We start from the raw sequence: 10,821 nt of genomic DNA, 5'->3' as shown, positions 1-10,821 counted from the left end.
AGTGGGGGGGGGGTGGGGTGGAAATAACTACTAGGAAAGAAGGAAACAATGGTCAAGATCAAGGCAAACATTTTGCTCAGTTACACAGCTCAAAATGAACTGCAATAAATGCCTGAGGAATGTCACAAAGTTGTGACCTTGAAATTATATGAGGCTCCCATCATGGCTTTAAGATGGCTTGTGTTTGAGTCTAGGAACTAACTAGAATACTTACCACTGTCAACATGTCCTCTGTTTAGGATAACAACCCAATCACTAGGCTGAAACAATGGTGAGGGTCCAGGTTGGTTCCCAGGTATCAAGTCCCCTACAGTTGTGGAGCAGAACAGGAGGTACCTGGCAGCCAGGATACAGGGCCACCCAGCTGCCACCATCAGCAGCTTAGATGCTTCCCTCTCTCCCTGGCCTATTGGGGAGCTTTAAAAACGAGGGCATGTGGAATCTCCCCACTGCTCCCTCAGGACCTTCTGGGATGACTCTCCTCACTGTCATGACCCCTCTGTGCAGTCTTAGTGTAGGGAAGGGCTTCTGTGCCTGCAGAATAAGCTTTGCCTGGCCACACGTGTTAGGCCTTCCATGCAGTGCTGGGCTCAATTTGTTAAAGCCACTTGGGAATTTTACCCACACTCCAATGTAGGATCCATGGCCTGTTTTCTTCTTTGTGTGTTGTCTCCCTCTAATTTTGACTTAGGACCAACCTAGTCTCGTAGAATGCCTGTCCTTTCAGGTTCTAAAATAATTTAAACAATCAAGGGATTAGTTAGTTTTGAAGGTTTCATGGAGTTCACCGGCAAATAAGAAGAGTATAATGTCTCTTTGTCAGGGAAAGAGGAAGCATGAATCCTTGTCATTTTTTTTTTTTAAAGAGAGAGTTTATGGATATACCATTTACATCTATGTAGTTATCTTATTTAAAGGGCATGAGTCAATTAATTACTTTTTCATTTCTTCTATGGTCATTTGTGAAAGAAATAATAAATAGGAAAATTCACACCAGTAAAATTTCAAGAAATGATTGAGTTTTAAAAGTTATTTTCTATATTGTTTTTCTTTTTTGTAATTTTTTTTAGTTATAGATGTACACAATATTTTTCTGGTATTTATTTGTATGTGATGCTGAGGATCAAACCCAGTGCCTCACATGTGCTAGACAAGCGCTCTACCACTGAGCCACAACCCCAGCCCCTTTGTAATATTTTTTAAAAGATCTCCATTGATAGTTAAGAAGCTTCTTATTTCTGATGCTTTGATTTTCACTCATTTTTTTCTTGAAAAGACTTGACAAAGGTTTATCATATTATTGTCTTCTTCAGGAACTAAGCTTTGTTATTACTGACAAGACTACTTTTATGGTTTTTTTTGTTGTTTTAAAAAAATTTTTTGTAGTTGTAGATGAACAGCATGCCTTTGTTTATTTTTATGTGGTGCTAAGGATCGAACTCAGTGCCTCACACATGTGAGACAAGTGCTCTGCCACTGAGCCCCAGCCCCAGCCCTACTTTTATGTTTGATTTCTGTCATTTCAGTAGGTTTTAGGAGAAGAGAGAAGAATGTATTTGGCACACCATCTGAGGGTGGCAGATGGACTTGGTCAATTCAGGTGAATTCAAGGCAGGTCCCCTGCCCAAGTCCCCTGCCCAAGTCCCCACAAGTGTTCTGCTGCAGTTTGACTTTATGACGAAAGGCTACTCTAACTCCAACTCAAACATGACAGTTGGCCAGAGCTCAAACACGCCCATGAAAGTGCACACGTCTCTGGGGGTTAGCAGCAATTTTCCTGACGTGGGTCCTCTGCTGTCTCTAAGGTGGTGTGTCACTGTTCCTATAAGAGGCATGCACACTGTCTAGAATTACCATCTTGAAACAAAATGCGGAGAAACCAGCTGCAGGGTCATTACAATAGGGCACCCAGAGCAGAAGCCTCTGTGGGCTTGTAGGTCTCAGGGTCTCTCCTCAGTGCACAGCCAGTGGGGACCAGTAAGGATTCCCAGTTCAGGTGGGAGACGGGGTGGGAGAGGAGCAGCGGCACCTCTAGCCCAAACCTATACCAGAACTGTAATCACCTTCCTCGTGACCTTGAGCAAATTACTCCTGGAGAGAGAAAAACAAACTGCCTGCCTACTACCCTGCTCTCGCCCCAGTCAACATGAACACCATGACGAAACAGGAGGGAGTTGCCCTGCACCAAGCCCTTGTGGCTCTTCCATCTGCGCGGACACAACTGGGGGTCCTCTAATTCAGTTCACCTCTCCCCTGCAGTATCCGATCCCACAGCTGGAGGGCTCCATCCTCAAGGCTACTCCCCTTCACAGGCCTGTCACAGTCCAGGCCTCTGACCAGCTATAAATTGGGGTTCCCATGACCCCTCCTTGGGTTATGTGAATTTGTTCAAGAGGCTTGGGGAAGCATTTAAGAGGTTTATTACACAGGGCACAGGTGAAGGCACAGGAGTGAGAAGGCCATGGGGCTTCCTTGGCCTCTCCACACCCCCAAGACCTCCTCCATGCATTCAGTCAAAAGTCCTACCCTCCAGGCCTGCCTGGGTCTTTCCAGTGACCAGCTCCTATCCTGGGGCCACGAGGGGGGTTATGGGTGGGGGGCAGCCAGCAGTCAATCATTAGCAACTGAAAAGGCCCTCATTACTTTGAAGAGTCCAAGGATTTCAAGAGTTGTAAATCAGGAAACTTGAGGCCAGACCAAACTTGTATTTCCCGACTTTACATTAGTAACATGGCTAACGCATCCTTCCTGAGGAGAGCGGGACTCCAAAGACCAATCACAAATGCCGTTCCACCTGGGAAAGGGGGAGGGTGACAGCAGAGATGAAGAGCCATCCAGGAGGACACCTTGTTTGCTGGATGCCTCTGCTGCCCTTCCTCAGGCTGTACCCACAGTTCCTGCTTGTGGGGGATGGACCACGTATCAGGCACTTAGGTGAATGTTGTGTTCATATTATGGAGTGCACACAGAGTCCTAGAAGCCACATATTACTGTTATTTCCAAGTTACACATGAAGAGACTAAACCTTGAAATAACTGCCTAAGGTCCCGGAGCTATTGCGGAGAAGAAATGGGACTCCAACCTGGGTCGACCCGCACTCCTAATTCCTATGGCACCAGTTCCATACGCATTTAAGAGGGGGCAAGTTAGGCCTCAAAGTGGGGGAAGCACAAACACGGGGCCCAAGTGACAAGTAAGAAGGGGTGCTGTGCTTTTTGGGCACACAGGGGGGCCATCAAACCTTCCATTTCAAAGAAAACTTAGCATATGACCCATCAAATAATTCCTTGTTAGCAACTTACTTTTGATATTCACAAATGGCCAAGTGTGACCTGAAATGAAATGAATCTGCTGGCACGACATGCAGGAACCCCGGGAAGTCACCTGGAGCCAGCCTGTGGAAAGCACCCACAGGGGGCCACAGGCAGCAGCTCGCTAAACGGGTTAAACTAACACGACACGGCTGGAAGTCCCCCAGGTCAGCTCCCTCCTTTTACATCAGGGCTCAGTCAGACTTTCCCTCGAATCATCACAGGGTCACTGCCCGAAGAAAGGTCTGGAACATGTTCCCCTGCATGAGCGGCCTGAGTGTCCTGTTACTGCCCGTGGCACTTTCTGACTTCACAGCTGGTGGAGATGCCTTGGCACCTCTTGGGGACACCTGGGGAGCTCACTGCCCCCATTTCTCTACTCTGTCACTGCCCTTGGTCAGCCACCATCTGTGTGGCCAGGAGAGCCCTCTGACTTCCACAGCGCCTTGTTTCTTTAAAAGAAACAACACGACCCACCCAAGTACGCAAAGCCTGTGTGCTGGCATGAAGTTAAAGCCCCAGGACACAGGGTGCCCGGTGTGGTAGATACCTACAGAAAGCCAAGTCCTATCAGCATGGCATCTTCAGGACTGCCGCACTGAGCAGCCCACGTCCATTCTCACAGAGCTTGTGATGTAAGGGCAAAGACATACAAACCAACCGCTTTCTCCTTAACAGCATGCTGCAATTGCTGGTGAGGAGGATCCTGAGATACCATGGGAAGTACCATGGGAAGTACCATGGGGCTGGCAGGGCTTCCTTGAAGAAGTGACATAACCCAAGAGAGGGAAGAACAATCCAGGAGAGGGAATAGCCCATGCAAAGTCCAGAGGCCTAGAGGGACCAGACAATTGGCAGTTGGAGGCCATTAAGAAACTTCAGGAGTGTGGGAGGGAAGCAAGAGAGGAGTCTGGGAGCAGGGAGAGAAGAAGCACAAGAAGGAACAAACAGGGCACGCTAGAACCCTGAACTCCAGCCTGAAATCTGGACTCTCCCTAGGCCTGGAGACAGGAAAGTGACAAGTCTCATACTGTTTTTTAAAAGAACACCTAAATGCAGCTTGGGAAACTAATAAGGAGGCAGGGTTGGAGAGTTCTAGAAAGATGAGGACACTAGGCTGAGAGCAAAGGAGGCAGGTACTTAGAGGATGTGGGTGGGGGAGAGCCAGAGCAACACATTCATGTTCAGAAGCTGGATGGGGCTGGGTGCAGCTCAGGGGCAGAGCACAGGCCTAGCTTGTAGGAGACCCTGGATTCAACCCCCAGTACTGGAAAAACGAAACCCCAAAACAACTGGGTGCAGGTGGTACCACTCACTGAATCAGGCTGGTGAAAGAAGGAGGAAAGGAAGAAAAAAAAGAAGAGGAGGGGAGGGAAGGGGGACTAGATCAGAGAGGTGATGAAACAGTCGACAGCGAGGCCCTGCACAGCTAGACAGAGGTCTGGCCGCACGTCTGCAAGGGCATCCTCTGTTACTTAAGGCATCATGGAAGCAAAATCCACCCAATGAAGACACAGGCAGCAAGCATCATGGCAGTCAGAGCCACGGGAGGGAACACAACTGTCCAGGGTGAGGACAGAAACAAGAGGGAAGCAGGCCTAGGACAGAGGCACGGGGAGGCCAGAATCGAATGTCCGAGAAGGAAGGTAACCGAGTGAATGTCAATGACACCACATGGTGTTACTGAAAGAGAAAGGAAAAGCACGAGCCACGGAGGAAATAACAGCCAGACGCAGGGAGGCACGAGGAGCGCGGGCACAGAAGTTAAGGCTGTGCCTGGAGGAGAGAGCTGAGGGCATCTCTGCTGACCCAGAGCTCAGAGGAAGATGCGGGCTGACAGATGCCCCCTGGATTTTGGGAAGGGGAAGCTGCAGGAACGCTGAAGGGTTGGTGGAGTAGCAGCAACGAGCTGAAGAACAATAGGTAGTGAAACACGGAAGAGGGTCTCTGAGGGTGTCTTTTGGGGTCCCTGGGAGTCACCCTGAGTTCTCCCAGCCCTGGAGGGTGCCTGCGGCCCCTTCCTGGACCTTGAAGGATCGCTCTGTGCGTCATGCACCCTGGTTCAGGCTGAGCAGCTGAAACCTGGCTGCCCACCTTCCCAGCAGCCACCTGGGGTAAGACATGTCACCTCTTACCTTCTTAATTTCTTCCTCTCTAAGTTGGGGATAATAAAAGATATTTACCTCTTGGGGTTGACCTGGGGATGCCATAAGCACAGGGCTTGGAACAAGGTCACAGCGTATGGCAGCCACTACTACGATCAGAAAAAAGGGATATGAAAATTTCCCCAGTTGTCCAGTAAACTCCAAATGCTCCATGGAATCACCAGCTTTCCCTCTTAAAGTTCACAGGTAAAACTAAAAATTGCAGCAATCACCTCTCAGGCCTGGGATTCTGGTCCGTGGGCTGGTGTGGTTAGAGCTGGGTGGTGACAGGGTCAAGAGGCAGATTTCCAATGTGCCTATCAGGAAGTCAGGAAAGTGCTTAGGGGGAGGGTCATGCAGCACTAGAGAGATGACTGGAGGTACTGCCCTGGTTTCTGATGACCTCCCAGTCGGTTCCAGGCACCCAGGAAGCCTGGTGACAACTCTACTTTCAGAGAGCCTCAAGCCTTCCTGTGCATCCTCCTTTCTGTTTAAATCAGTCAGGGCCCCTTTCAGGCAATAAAGCCTCCTCCTGTCAGTCTATCTTAGTCCACTCTGTGCTGCTATGAGAATCCCTGACACTGGTGGCTGGAGAATCCAAACAGCACGGCTTCTGTGTCTGGCAAGGGTCTCCTGGCTGGGTCACAAAATGGTAGAGGGAATCACAAAGTAGCTGGTGTGAGTGGGGACTTATGGCAAGAAAGAAATAAGAGTGGGGAAGGGCCAGGCGCACTGCTTTATAGCCACTGGCTCTGGAGAGAACTGACCCAGACCCATTAGACCCGCATGATTCCTTCCCAGGGTGGGCCCATGGCCTAATCACCCTTCACTAGCCCACCTCCTAGAGATCCACCGCCTCTCAGTACTGCCACACTGGGGACCTAAGCTTCCAGCCCATACACCTTTGGGAGACAAACTACATCCAAACCACAGCAGAGTCTCACTGGGGCCAACACACCACTGAATGTTAAGCAGGTCCCAACTCTGGAGATGCTAAAATGTGTACCTAAAATTCTATGAAATAAGTCAACATGTTACATACGGGCCAGCTAGACAGGAAAAAAAATTAACTATAGATTTTTTCATAAAATTATAATTACTAAAAGTCAAGAGTCAACCTATGTCTTGATGGAGACCAGCCTACAAACTCAGAGGGGAATGGAAGGGTAGCCTTCCAATGCTACCTGTCACTTTGATATCCTTACCACCAGGGGTCAGTACCCCCCACACCAGAGTTGGTGAACTTGCAGGTTGACTCAGTTGGGCCTCAGTGAGGAGCACTCTGGAAAGCTGTGACAGGGATCATTCTGTATCCTGCCCCTATGCCTCCCCCAGAAAAGCAGCTCTTCTCCCTGGAACAAGGCAAAGCCGTTTCTCAATCTTTTCTTCATTATGCTCCCTGAGCGCTTCATACATTTCCCCTTCACCTGTCCTACTCCATGAAATTTTAATTCCACACCCACACTGTGTCTGCTCCAGCACTGGAGACCCCTGATGTGTCTAAGGTGTCTTGTTCCCACTAAGAAATACCCTTTGCTTACTCCAGGCTATCATCCTCCCAGGTGGGGATGAATGAGTTAGGAATGAACCATTTTTTGGTTGTTGTTGTTTGTTCCTTTATATAGATGGCTGCTGTTTGTTCTAGGGACCTATTTTCAAGTTAGAAGAAAGAGATTACAAAGTGCCAGCCCCTTGTTTTGAGGAGAAAACCCATGATAACAATAATAATAAAACAAATCCTCAAGAGACTTTATGGGTTGTCCAAGGAAACAGGATCACTTTACTACACAGCTGGGCCTAAACTCCAAGATTCCTGACTGGAAAATACTACTTTGCCTTCTGCACAAAGTGGCTCCTATTCTTCCTATTTGTGAACATTGTGGACAAGTTGGCCAACCTTGCTATGTAGCAAGTGAGTGTGGAGATGAGGCCTGAGAAGATTCTACTTTGTACAATGCTCTGCAGGATACGAATGGTGAGGATAGAATGAGAGGATGGGGGGAAGTCAGTGGCAGATGATGAGGGAGGTGAAGGCCAGTGGGCAAGAAACCCTTGGCTATGGAGCTATTAAAACCAGGGCAGCCAGCTACCATACACCTGAAAGGACCACAGCTCCTCCGACAGCCAAATGTCAGGAGGGAAGCCAGGAGCAGACACAAGAGTCCAGAGAAGGCTGTGGAATTTGAGAAGAGAGCTGGAGTAGGCTTATGAATCAGGAATCAAATGTCTGGATGATGCTCCACTTCCAAAGCCCACGTGGGCTGTGACCAGTGCTCGCAAAGTGCTTTGTGTTTGGTCCTGGCCAGTACATAAGTTTACTACAGTTAATATTGAGAAGCACAGACAAGATGTGACTGGTATCATAAATTAAAAAACTCAAAAAAGCAGACCCATAATGCGACTGCCATGGACAAGACATTGTCTTCATCACCTTTCAGATACAAAATTATCTAATCCTTCCAACGTCCCACAAGGCCATCAGGGGACCCCAGAAATACTGCTGAGCACCTGCTGCATGCCAGCCCAAACAGCAGGCACTGGGAGGGCAGACGAGAGGGAGGGGTAGATGGTATTTGGGAAGGGGGGGGGCCTCCGAGAGAAGGTATGATCTTGGTTGAGCCTTGAAGCCCTGGTAAGATTGACATGAAGAAAGGGTGACACCCTATGGTCCAGACAGCGAGGGGCACATGGAGCAGGGCTCTGGCACACTATGCCTGAGGGCCAAATCTGGCCCTCTGTGGTAAATAAAGTTCTACTTGGAACACAGCCCTGCGCACTGTGTTCAGCCTTGGCCTGCTTTCTGCCTTCTAGCTGCAAGGGCAAGCTAAGAAGTTATGACAGAGATGGAGACCACATCACCCACAAGGCTCAAATATTCACTCTCAGGCCCTTTTTGGAACCACAGAAAACTGGACCTAGAGCCTTGGCCCTCAAAGAGAAATCTGTAACCAGTCCCAGCGGTATCATCTGGGACTTGGCAGAAATGCAGAGTCTCGGGTCCCATCCAGACCTGGAGAACTGGGATTTATTCTTTTAAAAAGAAAATCTCTTGACAATTCTTCATAGAAAAGAAACTGAGAAAGTCCGTGCTTGACCCATGTACAGATGCAAAGTGGTGAAGATTTACTGAATAGAAGAGAGAGCATCAAAACCATACTCTACAAATGTCCCTCCTTCTCATAATAGTGTGATGGTCAGAGAGCTGACAGGGGATGGGGGTGGCTCATGTCAGAACCCAGGCAAAAGATAGCTTAAACTATGTGGGCAGCCCCACTATGCTCCAGCCTTTTCTTTCTTTCCAACTTCACTAGTGCCTCCAAAAGTGCTTCTAATAACTAGAATATGAGTTATAACATTTTAGGAAGTGGAAAAATACTTGGTAACAAGACTATTAGTAGTCATGTGCTTCCATGTATAACAAATGTATCGGAGTCAAAGTCATGCCTACAGAAGTCAATGCATAAATTAAGATATTAACCAGATAACAAGGAAGTGCACAGATGAACCAAGGAGCTATTCAACAGCTACCTACTGTGCAGGCTGCTAACACATCCTTTGTCTTAAGCTGCGGATACAGCTCAGTGGTAGAGCAAATGCCTAGTATACACGAGGCCCTGGGTTCCATCCCCAGCACTATTCAACAACAAAAAAGAGGTAATGTCTTACTGTTAGAACTTCTCTTTCCCTCAAATGTGTGACTGTGCTTGATATTCAGTTTTTTGAAATATGGATGAATAAGCAAATTTGAAGTTTCAAAGAAACAAAGCAGCGTTCTGAAGTACCACGCCAACACCATTCTCTCCTCCAGCTCGGCCGACAGCTTCCAAGTAATTGTTTAATATTCTGCCTCCTTAAAAATCTAGAAAAGTTTGACAGAGTTATTTGTGGGATTCAGCATGCTTTAAAGTAATGACGACAATTTAGATAAAAATAGATGGGTGAAAAAGGGACATTCCCCTTCTTAGATGCTTAGATTTAATACTTTACATTAATTATACTAGCAGAAACAATGCAAAGAAGACTGTATATCTGCTTTGAGACAGGAAACATAATTCAATGAATAAATCTCAAGGAATTTGAGATCTCCCCCCCCACACACACCAAATCCGTCTTGAGAAGATTCATTAATAAAAGCCTTAAAAAGTCTTAGGATGTTAGTACAGTGGTTAATGTCGCTTAATCAATAATAGTAAATAATATCTACAAAGTGCTTACTATGAGTTTACACTGTTACTAAATACCATGATACAGATGGTCTCATTTAGTCCTCAAAACACCCTGACAAGAGCCCCATTTTATAAATGAGGAAACTAAGGCATAGAGATGTTAGGTAACTTGTCCAAGGTCACGTAGTCAAATAAGAGGGGGAGGTGAGACTCTAAGTAGGGCCTGGGTTCTTAAACATATTAAGATTCCTCTCTAACAGAGACTGCTCTCCAGGATCCTCCTGCCTCCATGTTAATCTGCAAACATTTTAAATGCAATAGACTCTCATTGTTACTAATATCAGAGACAAAGAAAATCTCTAAGATTTTGACAGTCTTAATGGAAGAGCACACCATATCACCCTGTGGACACTGGCCAAAATGTGCCCTGCAATACAATAACAGGGAAGAAAAGTGAGATGCAATCGCACTGACACTAGCTTATCTTTCAGTAGAATGAAATACAAATTAAGTCCAGTAAAATTCCGAGACATATTATTTGTTAATAAACATGGAGGAGGACTTTCAATGAAAATTACTATGGACGCATTATCTTCTGGCCAACATGTTTGTGAGATGCTGCAGTGAATCCACAACAGGCACCGGCCTAATGCTGCCGGGTTAGTACTCCCGAGTTGGCCGTGCATGCTTATTTAAGTAATTGCCTGACTAAATGAACAGGGGTATTAAAGTAAAGTTGGCACAAGGGACAGCATCCACATGGCACATTCTTTGTTTCCGGGGCTTTATGCTACCAATGCTCCTGGAAAAAAGAGAAGTCACTAAATAAATAACAGAAATACACGAGGTAGCGTGAAGGCCTTTAAAAATCTTCGAATTGACAAGCATCTTATGTAAAGTTCCTTTTCAACTTTGGGCTCATTGGATCCCATTTTAAATATTAATTTTGCCAACGAACAAGTTCATCCCGTCAAACGTGAACAGTCTCAAAATAAGATCCAGGTTATTTACCTGTAAGAAGAGACAAGAAGAAAATAGGGCAGGAAGAAGAAAAGCCGGGTGAGGGGAGCGGCGACAGAATGACAGGGAGAGCGAGGGTCGCCCGAGCTCGAGCCCGCGGCGCCCGGGTCCTCCCATTCAACTTTCCCGTCGAGCAGAAGCCGGACACGCCCTGCGGGGAGGAGGGCGCCTGCGGGCACT

General features: G+C 47.2%; 1 protein-coding gene across 2 annotated transcripts in view; it reads right to left on the bottom strand.

Annotated features, from left to right (window-relative positions):
• Window positions 1–10,821, bottom strand: part of Prkag2 (protein kinase AMP-activated non-catalytic subunit gamma 2) — a 261,597-nt gene that overhangs the window by 43,860 nt on the left and 206,916 nt on the right. The window contains exon 1 of one of the 2 annotated variants that reach the window (XM_048786685.1): window positions 4,276–4,282. The exons of the other annotated variant lie outside the window; for it this stretch is intronic. The gene's annotated coding sequence lies outside the window, so the exon portion shown is untranslated. Of the gene's footprint in view, window positions 1–4,275; window positions 4,283–10,821 lie in introns of those variants that run through there. 2 annotated transcript variants of the gene reach the window in all.

The sequence above is a fragment of the Marmota marmota genome, unplaced genomic scaffold (genome assembly GCF_001458135.2).
Source record: "Marmota marmota marmota unplaced genomic scaffold, marMar, whole genome shotgun sequence".
NCBI lineage: Eukaryota > Metazoa > Chordata > Mammalia > Rodentia > Sciuridae > Marmota > Marmota marmota.
Note: the sequence above shows the minus strand (reverse complement) of the source record. Positions and strands in the feature narration are given on the sequence as shown.